The sequence below is a fragment of the Callospermophilus lateralis genome, chromosome 5 (assembly GCF_048772815.1).
Source record: "Callospermophilus lateralis isolate mCalLat2 chromosome 5, mCalLat2.hap1, whole genome shotgun sequence".
Taxonomy (NCBI): Eukaryota; Metazoa; Chordata; class Mammalia; order Rodentia; family Sciuridae; genus Callospermophilus; species Callospermophilus lateralis.
In genome coordinates, this window is record NC_135309.1 from 43,916,386 (window position 1) to 43,929,194 (window position 12,809).

The following is a 12,809-nucleotide window of genomic DNA, read 5'->3' on the forward strand; positions in this document are numbered from 1 at the left end:
CACTAGGCGTTGACACTAAATGTTGGGCAAGGATGGTCGGGGCAGACTGGAACTCTCACACATTGCTGGTGGGAGGGTGAAATGGTCTAATCACTTTGGGAAAACTGTGATTAAAAAAAAAACAAAAAAACACTTTCTTTGAAAGTGAAACATATGTTTATCCTGTGACCCAGCAATTCTACTGCTAGGTTTTTACCTGAGAGAAATGAAATTATGTTCCACAGAAATCCCTGTGGAAGAGTGTTCACAGCAGCCTCATTCATAAAACTGGAAAATAGCCCAGGTATCCATCAGAGAAGAAGGGATAAACACACAGTGGTGGGGTCATACAGTGAAACACCAAGTCAGATAACAGAATAAACATCTAATACATGCAATATCATGAAAGAATCTCAAACGTATGATGAATGAAGGAAGCAGATATGAAAGTGTGCATGCTGTGGGATCCACGTATAAGAGAGCCTGAGATAGGAAAAAGTAACATGTGGTGATAGAAATCAAATCAAGGTTGATTCTAGGGGTAAAAGATTGAGAAGTGTGAGGAACTTCCTGGGTGAGAAAAGTGTCCTGTGTCTTCATATGTATTCATCAAAACGGTGAACAGAACACTTAAGATCTGAGCATTTGCTTGATGTAAATTACCTTAATAAAAAATGTGGGGTAGGAAATCATTTTCTTTCACTGGGCTTCAAATCATGATTAATAAATTTGAAGGTACTACTTTTAAGGTAACACAAGGATGTGATGATTATATTATACTGGAAAAAAAGCTATGAATAAAACTATTAGAGCCCAGATGCAGAGAGACAGGCAGTGACACAGGCCGTGGCCCATGCCTGTAATCCCAGAGACTCAGGAGGCTGAGGCAGGATAATTGCAAGTTCAAGGCCAGCCTCAACATTTTAGTGAGACCCTCAGCAACTTAGCGAGATCCTGTCTTAAAAAAAAAAAAAAAAAAAAAAAAAAGGAAAAGAAGGATGGGGATGTAGCTCAGTGGCAGAGGCTAGGTTTAGTCACCATACCAAAAACAACACCACTACTGGAAACAAAATTTAAAGCAATGAGAACTACATGCTTTAAATCTGTTCTTGAACTCAAATCTGCCCGTTTAACATACACTTTTGGGCAAGCCAGGGGCAAGTGAGGAGTGGGCCTTTGCTGCCTTATGGTGCATGGGTAAGGTGACCCTCTTGGCTGTGATGTCCACAGATATGAGCCTCAATGGCGTTTGTTAACTATCTCTTTTTTGAATCTGGAGTCTATGAAAGCCGTTCTCTAGACTTCAAAAGCTGGGCCTCGTCTCAGTTATCTCTTCCAGGAGCCCGGCTGATCCCTTTCTCCCCAATCTGTGACATCAAAGACTCATTTTCATTGCAAAATCGTCTCCCGAAATGGCATCAGACTGCCTCCCCTTTGGGAGGGTTTGGAAACAGTGGTGAGTCAGAAATACTCTGAGGGGCACGATCCACCCTCGTTCCTCCACCTAGTTTGGCCCAGGGGGACCTGGCTCTGAAGGAACAAGGCCGAGGCCTCCCTTGTGTGGACCTGGGGCTTACTGGGCTCGGCTCTGCAGCCCTGTAGGAACCAATCTCTCAACCAGGCTTTGGAGGAGGCAGGATTTATTCACTTGTTTTTATTTATTTTCTTGTTTATTTGGTCACTGGTAGCAATTTTTATCTGTCTGGGGAGTTCAACTGTACTCCTTTCGTGAACTGACAGAGCGTAACCAGTGAGGGTCGGCTTTGATTCTGGTCTTCCCTGTGCTTTAATGTCATGAAGATATGTCCCTCTCAGGTTCTTAGGTGAGAATCTCTTTCTGTTTATTCTGCTTCCCTTGTGTTCTTCACTAGGATGCATTTTGTTTTTTCTAAGAGAATATAAATATTAACGTGTGTACCTGTGTTTTAAAATGAAGAACGTTAGCCAAAAATAGTTGTGGATGAAAACATTCCCATTTTGGAAGTCACAGATCTGCGTGGCTGCTCCCTGGGCTCAGGGCTCATGGTTCTTACTAAATCACCCACAGATGCGAAGCTTCACTCTAATTTGGATTCTGGTGCTGTGTTCACAGACGTAACTGGCTTCGTAAATCTATTTCGTTTTTTCACTTTTATTTTTAAACGTGGCTAGTTTCACAGTCTGTGTTCATTTAACTGACCTTTTCGATAGTAAGAGCTATTTTATAAGGCAGCCGAAGTGAAAATTATCAGCAAGGCCGGGTAATGTAAAGTATTTATGAATGAATGTGCAAAAATGAATTTGGGGGTGTAAAATGTGAGGCTGTGCTCAGGCCGAACTGCTTGTGACTTGAGCCTTCTTTGCAGTAAAGCATAATTCATGCTGCTGTTAGCCCTTAAAACAGGAAATAATATACCCATTTAACTTAATCACGATTTATATTACATGTGCATATTTCTAAACAAATGTTGTAGATGGAGAGTTTGGTAGCAATAATATTTATGAATTACACTTTTAGTTAGCAAAGGAAATGTGTGACCTCTTACATTTGGTTTGACATTTGAATTTGGTGTTCAGTGTATTTGACAGGCATGATGGATTCTCATTAGCTCAGTGTATAAACAGGAAATGCTTCCTCTGTGAACAGTTATTAATGTAGGACATCCCTGAATTTGAATGTTCAGTTGTTTTCTTCTGGTTTAGACCATGACATTTATTTAATTTCTCTCTTTAAAAAAAAAAGTAAGAATAAGGCTTTAATATTACATAGAGCAAATCTGAGCCACATATGAGTGCCAAGCTGTGAAAAACAGAACCTGGTAGCTGAGCTGCAGGCAGGCAGAGTTGGGAGGGAGCCGTCTTAGCTGCGGACAGCCCCCAGGTGGATTTGCAGTTGCCTGCCTTAATTTCTAAGTAAGATAACCTATAGGAATTAGAACATGACGTGGGGGCAGATTGGAGTAAACTCACACTTAACCTTTACCCACAGCAGGATTAAAGCGGTTCGTTCAAAACGGGAATCAGAATAAATTTGCAACATAGTTTAAGGCAGCAATTTTATTTTGCATTTTCAGCACTAACTTGGTACTTGCACAGATATCACCAAATAGGAACTGGAATCCAAGAACGCTAGAAGTGTCTGACTTCTCATGGGAATGAGGAAGAACCAAGCCCCTCGGCCAGCTGCCCCTCTGTGGGCTGGGCCTTGTCCCCAGCCCCTTCTTCTTAGAATCTAATTAGAAGTCAGTTAGAAACCCGGAAAGTGAAGCTGGCAGGCCCTTAATCTGAATTTCAGGTCTTCTGAGAGGGAAAGTAGCGTTTTTATTGTTGGAGGTCAAAGTTTAAATTTAGTTTATATCAGATTACCAAAATATGCTTTCGGTAAGGTTAGATTCTCATGCTCAGAGAGAATGGAACTATAATGAAAGCAAACAGGGCGAGAAATAATCCCATTACAGATGAACTCTTCACTGGAGGCTCAAACATTTGGGAACCATAATAAAACCATCCCCACCGGGAAGGTAGGGCTGAGCAGCAGGAGCTGGGACAGAACCTCAGGAACCACCCTAATACACCATCCCCTGATTCCCTCCCCACCCTGGCCCACCGCAGCCCTGCTTTACCACATAGCACTAAAATTGCATATTCATCAATTAGTTTTTCCTCCCACCACCCCTGTTAAAAATGAAGCCCCATAAAGGGAAGGATCTTTGTGTATTTTCCTCACTGCTGTATCCCCTGAGTCTATGCTATGGCTTAGACATGGCTTAGTGTTCCTCCAAAGCTCCTGTGTGAGATGATGCAGGAAGGTTTAGAGGTGAAGTGGTTGGGTTATGAGAGCCTGAACCTAATCGGTGCATTAACCCCCTTACAGGGATTAACTGGGTGGTAATTGCAGGCAGGTAGGGTGTGGCTGGAGGACATGGGTCATTGGGGGTGTGCCTTTGGGGTATATATATTTTGATCCTGGTCTGCAGTATCTCTCCGTCTGCTTCCTGGAGCATGTCCCCACCTGTTCTCCTCCTCTACACTCTGGCACCATGATATTCTGCCTCAGTTTGGGCACAAAGCAATGGAATCAGCTGTCTATAGACTGAGTCTTCTGAAACTGTGAGCCCCCAAATAAACCTTTCCTCCTAAAATTATTCTTGTTAGGTCTTTCAGTTGTAGCAATGGAAAAGCTAGCTAAAACAATCTAGATCCCACCCTGGCTCATAGGAATCCTTGGCTGAATGTTGGAATAGTGAAGGGAATGCACTCCTCCAAGCAGAAAGAAAAGATCTTTTTTAAAATACAAACAAACAAACAAACAAAACAGATTCTGAAATTAAAGCAGGGAGCCAGCCCCTTTGGGTTGTGGGAAAAGCAGTGATGACCCCAGAAGAGAAAAGTGGTGTCTTCTCTGTGGGTTCTGGGAGAGAAGCCATGAGTCCTGGATTGGGGGGTGCCATCCCTGGGTCCATGAGAACAGGTCCCATACCTGTTTTTTTTTGGGGGGGGGGTGCTTTGGGCTGAGTGGAGGCTCCATAGCTAGGTATGGAGCAGAATGAATGAATGAGGGATTGGGATGGAGGAGCTCTCTGCTGTGTGCCTGGAAGACGATGTCTGTCTTTCCCATACTCCTTTAGGACAGTGAATCAGTGTAGGATGAGGACGAAGTGAGCCCTTCCAGTGGTAGACTGGGAATGGGAAAGGTCCCTGGGACATGATTCTCCTAAGAGTCTGCATGAGCTGCGGTGAGCAGGCCTGCCTGCGGCTCAGCGTTCTGGGGTAGAGAGCAGTCCACTGTAGGCCATTCCCTATAGAACCATCCCATGAAAGGAGAGCAAGACCAGTTTGCTGAGGCAGATCTAGACTGATGGTTCAGCCTCTTTTTACCTGTGCCACCTTCTGAAGGGTAGGACGTTTGTCAGGCAGAGCTCAGGGGGCATTATTTCACACTTTCTATACACTAGGCCCATAGTCTCTTTGGTTTACTGATTGCTATCTCTTCTGATCCTTCATTCATATCCATCCTTCTGGTCTCAAAGCCTGAGAAGCCTCCACCAGGAAGCTCTCCCGGAACACTCAGATTTCAACTTATCTCTTACCCTGTGGCTTTCCTAGCTGGTTTCAAAGAGAGTCACATATATTTTGCTCTTCCATCTGTCTCTGAGCTTACGGGCGGATGGGGCTGTACTGGTTTCTGATTAGCTTACTCCATGGTACTTATTGAGCACGTCCTGATGCTGATTAAAGTGCTTCCACATCCACTTTACTATTTAAACTTTGTATTTTGAAGTGATTAAAGACTTTTCTATTTAAAAACATTATAAGACTAATACGTGTTTACTGTAAACAAATAAACAATATAGAGGTACATAAAGAAAAAGTCAATAGTTTGTGGATCCCCCTGAGGTTACCAATGTTAACAGTTCAGGGTGATTCCATCTATATCTTTCTCCATGCTAAAACTTAAATATTATCACACATGCATGTCCTTTTCCTCTTTTCTTTTAATTGCTTGACTTATGCTAAGCATATTACTTTACATCTTGACAGTCGCATTTTAATTAATACCACATCATTGTATAATAGGAGCTGGTAAACTTGTTGAAAAATGTCTTCCCTATCAGGAATGCGGGCCCATTCAAGTCTTCTGACCAATATGTCTAACTTTAAAAGTATTAATTGGTATAAAAGAATAATAAAGGAAAAGATACTCATCCATGAAACAATAGATATTAAGGGAGAATGGATTGTAATATACAAGTAATTAAATATGGAAAAAATCTATCATGTCCTTTTTTACATTAGTAAATATAAATTATCATTTGTTCTTTTTCTAATAATTATATTCAGTTTTACAGACATCACATAATGTATTCTACCCAGTAACTGAGGAATATTCATTTAATTTTAGTATTTGCCCTACTAACAATGCTGCAGTAAGTGTTCTTGTCAAGTATTGCTCATAGGACATATTCCTAAAAGTGTGACTGTAGGTATTGTAAATTTTAATAGATGCTGCTAGACATCTTTCCTAAATGTTGTGGCAATTAATCACACCTTAGTGATAAAACAGGGCCCCTATTTCCCCATATCCTTACTGGTACTGGGTTTTATTTATTTATTTTGTCAATCTGATATTTCAAATTTGTTGTTTTAATTTACATTTACCTCACCACCCGTGAAGACGCAAGTCTTTTCACTATTAACAACTTATATTTCCTCTTATTTAAATTTTTTTATGTCTTTTTTCTATTTCCTGATATTTTTCCTTTTCCATATTAATTTATGTAAGTCCTTTATTATGACAGCACACAAACCTTTTACCTTATGGGTTGCAAATATTTTTCTCTCATCTATTGTTTTAATTTTGTGTCTGATAAATCTGGCTTCCTAAACATTTAAGATTAATGAAATTTTAAAAATATTAAACATTTCTCATTTTTTAATGACTCTTTTTGGATTCAAGAAGCCCTCTCCACTCTGGGTTCTTATACACATTCTCTTGAATTTCCTTCTAAAAATTTGGATCGTTCTTTACTGGGAAGTTATCTCTCTGTATACGGTCTGCAGAAGGGTGTAGCCTTAGTTAATAGATGGCATTGGACTGACTATCCATAGAGGACAAAAACAAAACAAAACAAAACATCCTTTCCCCACTGACTTCCCTTGCATTATGTATGGAGTTACCCTACCCTTATGATATATTAGGTTTCCTGGTTTTGCTTTCAAAACTCCTTCTTTGGGGCAGAAGACCATGCCCACTGTTCCAAAGATGCACAAGGTATGAACAAGAGCACCGTCCTTTTGCTTGATGTCTAGCTGTCAACGGGGGAAGGGGAGGGTTTAGATTATGTACTCTCAAAGCCAGGCCTATTCCAAGTACTCAAGGCAGAAAACATCCCTCCTTTTAGCTTAAAAAATAAAGTAAAAACAACCAGATTTTGAATTATGACAATCATCTTAAATCACTGACTTCTCAGTGCCTGTGACTGCAGAGTCCTGGTGTAAGAGATCCTGGTCACAGGTACCCTTGTCCTCAGGAGGCTTGGGGGGCAGTGTCTGGCTGGCTTTCTTTTCAGCATCTACTCCCTGGCTAAGATTTTCTTTAGGCCAAGTTTCAGCCTGGAGCAAATTTTTTATGGCTGTGAGCTAATCCCCCCAGCAAACCCTGGTTTAGATAGAATTGCTGACACAGTGCGAGCTCTGGTGATTCAACTGGGGCTGCGGGGCTATATTTATGGCTCCCTGATGTCAATAGGGGATAATTCTTATTTAAGAGATTCAGTTTCGGTTGGGACAGGGTTCCCACTTTCTTCCCCAGGGGGCCTTGGAACCTCTTGCTCAGGACCTGAGCGAGTGGGAGGCTGCCCTGGGGAGGGCCCTGCCTTGGAACCAGCAGGACCTGCGGTAAGTTACAACCAAGGTGGGCTTTTCATCTGGGATTGCAAAAGCCTTAGAAACAAATAAATATTTTCATCTCCTATTTTGTCTCTGGGCAATGGGCCCAAAAAGCATCTTGATTGCTCTCAGTGAAACCTGGGAGAAAAGCTGAGGATGACTTAATTCCCTCTTCCTCTCTGTCTTTCTGCACTTAGGTCTTTGTGTTGGGGACCTGGAGCTGGGGTCCCAGCAGCCACTGTTTGTGGGTGTGAGCCAGGCAGAACTCTGAGAGGTGGGGCGGGGAGCACGGCAGACGCCTTCTGAGCCTTCTCTGCTTGTGCCCCTTGTGGGCAGACGAATCACTGCATAGGCTTGGGGCCAGCAGGAGGTGACCAGCTCTTGGTTTGGGCTTCATTTCCATCACCCATCTTTCCTTAAGTGTCTAGAGCCCTTGGAAGAGCTAAAAGCACCTTGTTTCCATTAGGCTTGACTTTCTCCTCTATAAAGGTGGAGTCAGACTTTTAAAACAAATTGTGATAAAATATTTATAACATAAAACATACCACCTTAACGACGTTAAGTACAGTGATATTAAACACAATTATGAGAATATTCATATAGTCGGGCAGCTATCACTACCGTGCATCTCCAGAACTCTGTTCATCTACCCCATCTGAAACCCCATGCCCACTAAACAGTAGCTTTCCCGTCCCCTGGGGTCAGATTTTGCCACTGCCAGATGAGGGAGATGGAGGCTGAACTCTGATGGGCCTGGAGCATGTCTGGGAGTTGGGAGTTGAGGTTGTGGATAGCACATGGCCCAGGCCCTTTTGTCCTCCCTCTTTCCTGAAGCCACTGAGGACAGCCAGTCCTGTCTGCTACTGCTGGGCCTATAAGGTTGTCCCACAGAGGCCCCAGGAAGCAGCCATCGCACTGGATGGGAGCCCACTTCACCACATCTGGAAGGTCAGACAAGCAGGCAAATCTCATGGTCTCCATTTGGCAGATGAAAATATGGAGGCCAACAGGGATAATGGAACTTACCCGGTTACCAAGTGACAGACTGGGCCTTGGATCTTGTAACCACTTCTGTGTGTTTATGGGTAAGCTGGGGGCTCCCACAGTGATCCCCAGGCCAGTGGGGTCATCCCAGGGGAGCATTGCTCTGAACCCAGCAAGGCATCCAGATCAGCCCCACCTAATTCAAGGCCTTTGAAGTCAGTGATGTCAAAAGCCAGGCAGCCTTGTCTTTTACCAGCTTTTATGGGGCCTAGAAGAGGATGGAGGCACTTAGAGATGGCAGGCAGATAAAAAGGAAGGGCTGGGCCTGCCTTGATAAGGTGGCCTGCGAGGGGGGAGGGGGAGTCACTGATGCCGCCAGGTTTGTGGTTTCTGCATGGGAGTAAACCCGTGATTTCTGGCAACGAGGAAAAGCTGTGAAGACAGGCTGGCGGCCCCGGGATTTAGTGGTTTAGCTTTGTTGAAATCCCCAACTTCAAGGACTTCCCCTGATGACTGAGTTTTGTCAGACTCATTAAGAGCCAGCACAGCCGAGCTCCTGGAGGAGAAGAGGGAGACAGGGTGGGTGAGGGATGTCCAGAGCATCTGGGGAGAAGGAGCTGTTTCTGCTCCTGATGAATGAGTGCCCACTGGGACAGACAAGACACATGGTGAGGAAGATCTTGGCAGGAGGGCTTTCTTGCCCATCTGCTTCCGGGGCTCCCTTTCTCAATGGTCACAGGGCCATGGAGCAGTAGAGGATGGGGCTGGGGTACTTGGGCATCCCAAGGGCTCTGGGCTTGGCTAGGATGCATCTCATGAGGTCTCAGGGCCTTGGAATGAGGCGAGGAGGCTGCGGGGAGTAAGGTGGAGGGGAGTAAGCAGAGAGCAGGCGCTGTGCCCTGGAGAGAGGGCTCCCTGGGGCTCTTGGAGCACCATCACCATGACTGAGCAATTATGAGGCATGCCCAGTGCCTGACTGCAGCATGGGTTCAGAGGAAAATAAGGGGTCCTATTGACCAGCCTTGTGCTCTCAAATGCCTGCAATGTGAGGAGGATACTTGCTATTCCTGTCTTACACAGCAGAGAAATCTCAGGCTCAGAAAGCTTAACTTGTCTAATATCATATCACACAGATAGGACAGGTATGTGAAGCCATGTTTGGCTTCCGAACCCAAGCTTTTCCACACCGGTTAGAGAGCTTCAGGAGAAGGGTCTGGGATGGGTGCATACTGCTAGGGACAGAACTCAGGACACCTTGAAGTCAAGGGGAGTCTGTGCTCATGTTTCCAGAAGATGAATAATAAGGCCAGAACCTTCCTGTCGTGGCTCACAGAGAAGGAGCAAAGACAGGCTCTGCAGAGAGAGCCCAAAGGCCCTGGGAGAGGGAAAAATTTCTGTGATCTGGGACTTTTGTCTGAGGAGAAAGGTGGGGGCTGGGTTTGAGCAGGATTTGGAGGGTCTATCCTTCTTAAAGAACATGAGGTTGGGCAGAAAGTCCAGGGAAACAGAGGTCTGTTTGGGTTAAGTCAGTTATGTGCTCCTTGCCCTTGAAGAGCCTAGTGTCAATGAGAAGATATTTGTTCATTTCTTCATGTGCTCAATACCAAGTACTGAGCACCTACTGTGTGCCAGGGACCTTCCCAGGCACTGACAGGAGGTCAGCTCCTGCCTTTGGGTCCCACCAGCTAGGCTGGCAGTTTGCATTTCCAGGGTAGCATCAAGATGCATTTAGTTTGGAACAACCATCTCACCTTCTCTTCCTACTCCTCTTCAGTCACTGGGAATCAAACCAGTAGACAGTATAACAGGATGGTTAATAGCAGGGTCTCTGGAATCACACAAGTTAGGTTTATATCCCAGCTCTGTTGTTTACAGGCTGTGGGACAAGTTACTTTACCTCTCTAAACCTATAGTTTGTCTATGAAATAATTTTACCTTCCTCATAGGGTCATGGTAAGAGCTAAACCAATGATGTATGGGAGCAGTTATTAAATGTGCACCTATTAGTACCACTGTTGTTATTGTTCTTTTTTCATTTTCCAAACTAAATGCATCTTGATGCTACCCTGGAAATGCAAACTGCCAGCCTAGCTGGTGGGACCCAAAGGCAGGAGCTGACCTCCTGTCAGTGCCTGGGAAGGTCCCTGGCACACAGTAGGTGCTCAGTACTTGGTATTGAGCACATGAAGAAATGAACAAATATCTTCTTATTGACACTAGGCTCTTTTGGGTGCACACCTGAGATATGAGGAGTCACCCCCCCCCCATCCCGCCATTTGTTTTAAGATTTAATATCCATGGAATCATTAGAAAAGTTAGGTGCATGATTCTGGTTCAAAGCTAATCAGTTTTCTGAATTTATATGTAACTTAGAAAAAAAGCAGATAATCCAATGAAAAGCTGGGTGGAGATTTGAACAAGAAATTCATGGGGCTGGGGATGTGGCTCAAGCGGTAGCGCGCTTGCCTGGCATGCGTGTGTCCTGGGTTTGATCCTCAGCACCATATACAAACAAAGATGTTGTGTCCATTGAAAACTAAAAAAACAAAATATTAAAAAAATTCTCTCTAAAAAAAAAGAAATTCACAAATAAAGAAGTACTTATAAGCAAATGCAGAGCTGGTAAGCAAATAAAAAACAGTTAAATCTTATTATATTTTGTATAACAATACAGCAAGATAGTTTTTCACTTTGCAGGCCACTGAAGTAAATTTTCAGTGATCATTGATGATATATTTTATTGGAAAAGGTGTAGGGAAATAGCATAAACATGGGCAGGGAGTGCAAATTGAGCAAACCTTTGGAAGAAAGGTGGCCAGTTCTATAAAAATGCACCACTTTTGACTTAGTTGTACCATATATAGGACTTCATCTTGTGGATATATAAATAAATACATATAAATAAATGTAGCTAGTAATATGAAGTTTTAAGAACATTCATCATATCACCACTTGTTATAGAAAAAAGAAATGGAAATAACGACCAATGTCCACCAATAAAGGACTGATTAAATGAAGGTACATTTGTAAATGGAAGATCTGGCGACCATTATAAAAAACTTGGTAGGTCTATAATGTATCTTGGAAGTCTTAACATATTGCCAAGATACGTTAAGTACAGAAGAGAAAGAGTACTCTTTTTTGTATGGAAATTAAATGTTGATGCCCATATATACGTTTACATGTAGAGGGAATATATCTAAAGGGATGCATGGGAGACTACTCACTACTCATGTGATTCTCGACAGGTCCTGGGAGCCCAGGCAGGGACACTTATTGTTGAACCTATCTTTGCATAAAGTCAGGATTTTTATTATATGCATGAATTACTTTTATAGTTTTTAAAAAAGAAAAAACTCAAACTAATGGAAGCTACACATTTGCAGTTAAGAGACAGAATGCTGCTCTAAATTTTGTGGGTGTATTTGGACTAATATCTTGTTTTTCTCAAAGTTTTACTAAGACTTTCATTGAAAAATGGCTCCTTATGAGGGAAGCTGGAGTTAGGAGTTGTCTGTTTTGCCTCACCACCTGTCAACACCCACACTTCCATCTCTCATCTTTCAAAAGCAGTTATAGCATAATTTTATTAAATCACTATTCAGCAATTACATTATTTTGATGCTGAAAACACTACTCACAGCTGAGCTTTGATGATTTGTACTTTCCTGATCAATATTTCCTCTCTGAAGTTAAGCCTTTATCATCACTAAATCAACACCAAACTCTCCCTCAGTTGAATAAAATTCATATTCTGAATCCTTGTTCTGTCAACTTTTCCTCTTGAAGAAATCTCTCCTGGAGCCTTCTGAATTGGCTGGGTGCTTCCCAGATCTGACATCTGTACGACGTTGTTTGAGATCATGCTTCATTAACGTCTTGGCAATTCTCCTGGTTCTCTATGCTAGATCTGGTTTCCTGAGTTCCATGTCTATCTCTTCCTTGACTTACTTCCCCATTTTGGCAGACCCCCCACCCCCCTTCTACCTTTTGAAGAGGTAAGCACTTTTGAGACTACCTGTGTGAAAATGTATTTGCTCTACTCATGCTCACTGATGGTTTGGCTAGGTATAGAATTCTGGGTTAGAGACAACTTTCCCTTGGAACATTGGTGGACTTGTGCCACTGTTTTCTAGCTCCCCGCATTGCAGAAGAAAGCCATTATGTGGAATCGGTTTCTCTCTGTGCCCTTCTACTCGGGGAATTTTTCATTGTCCCTGTTATTTTGAAACTTCATGATAAACTTCCTTAATACAGATGTATTTTTGCATGGTGTATAGGGTTACTTAAAAGATCTCTTCAATCTGGAAACACATACCCTTCAGTTCTACATATTACTTCTGAATATTTATTTCCTTGAATACTTCTTCTCTCATTTTTTTCTTATGTTCTGCCTCTCTCCTTTCCCACTAAACTCCCATTATTTGGATGTTGAATCTGCTGAACTATTTATTTCTCCCGTATTTGTATTTCTGGCC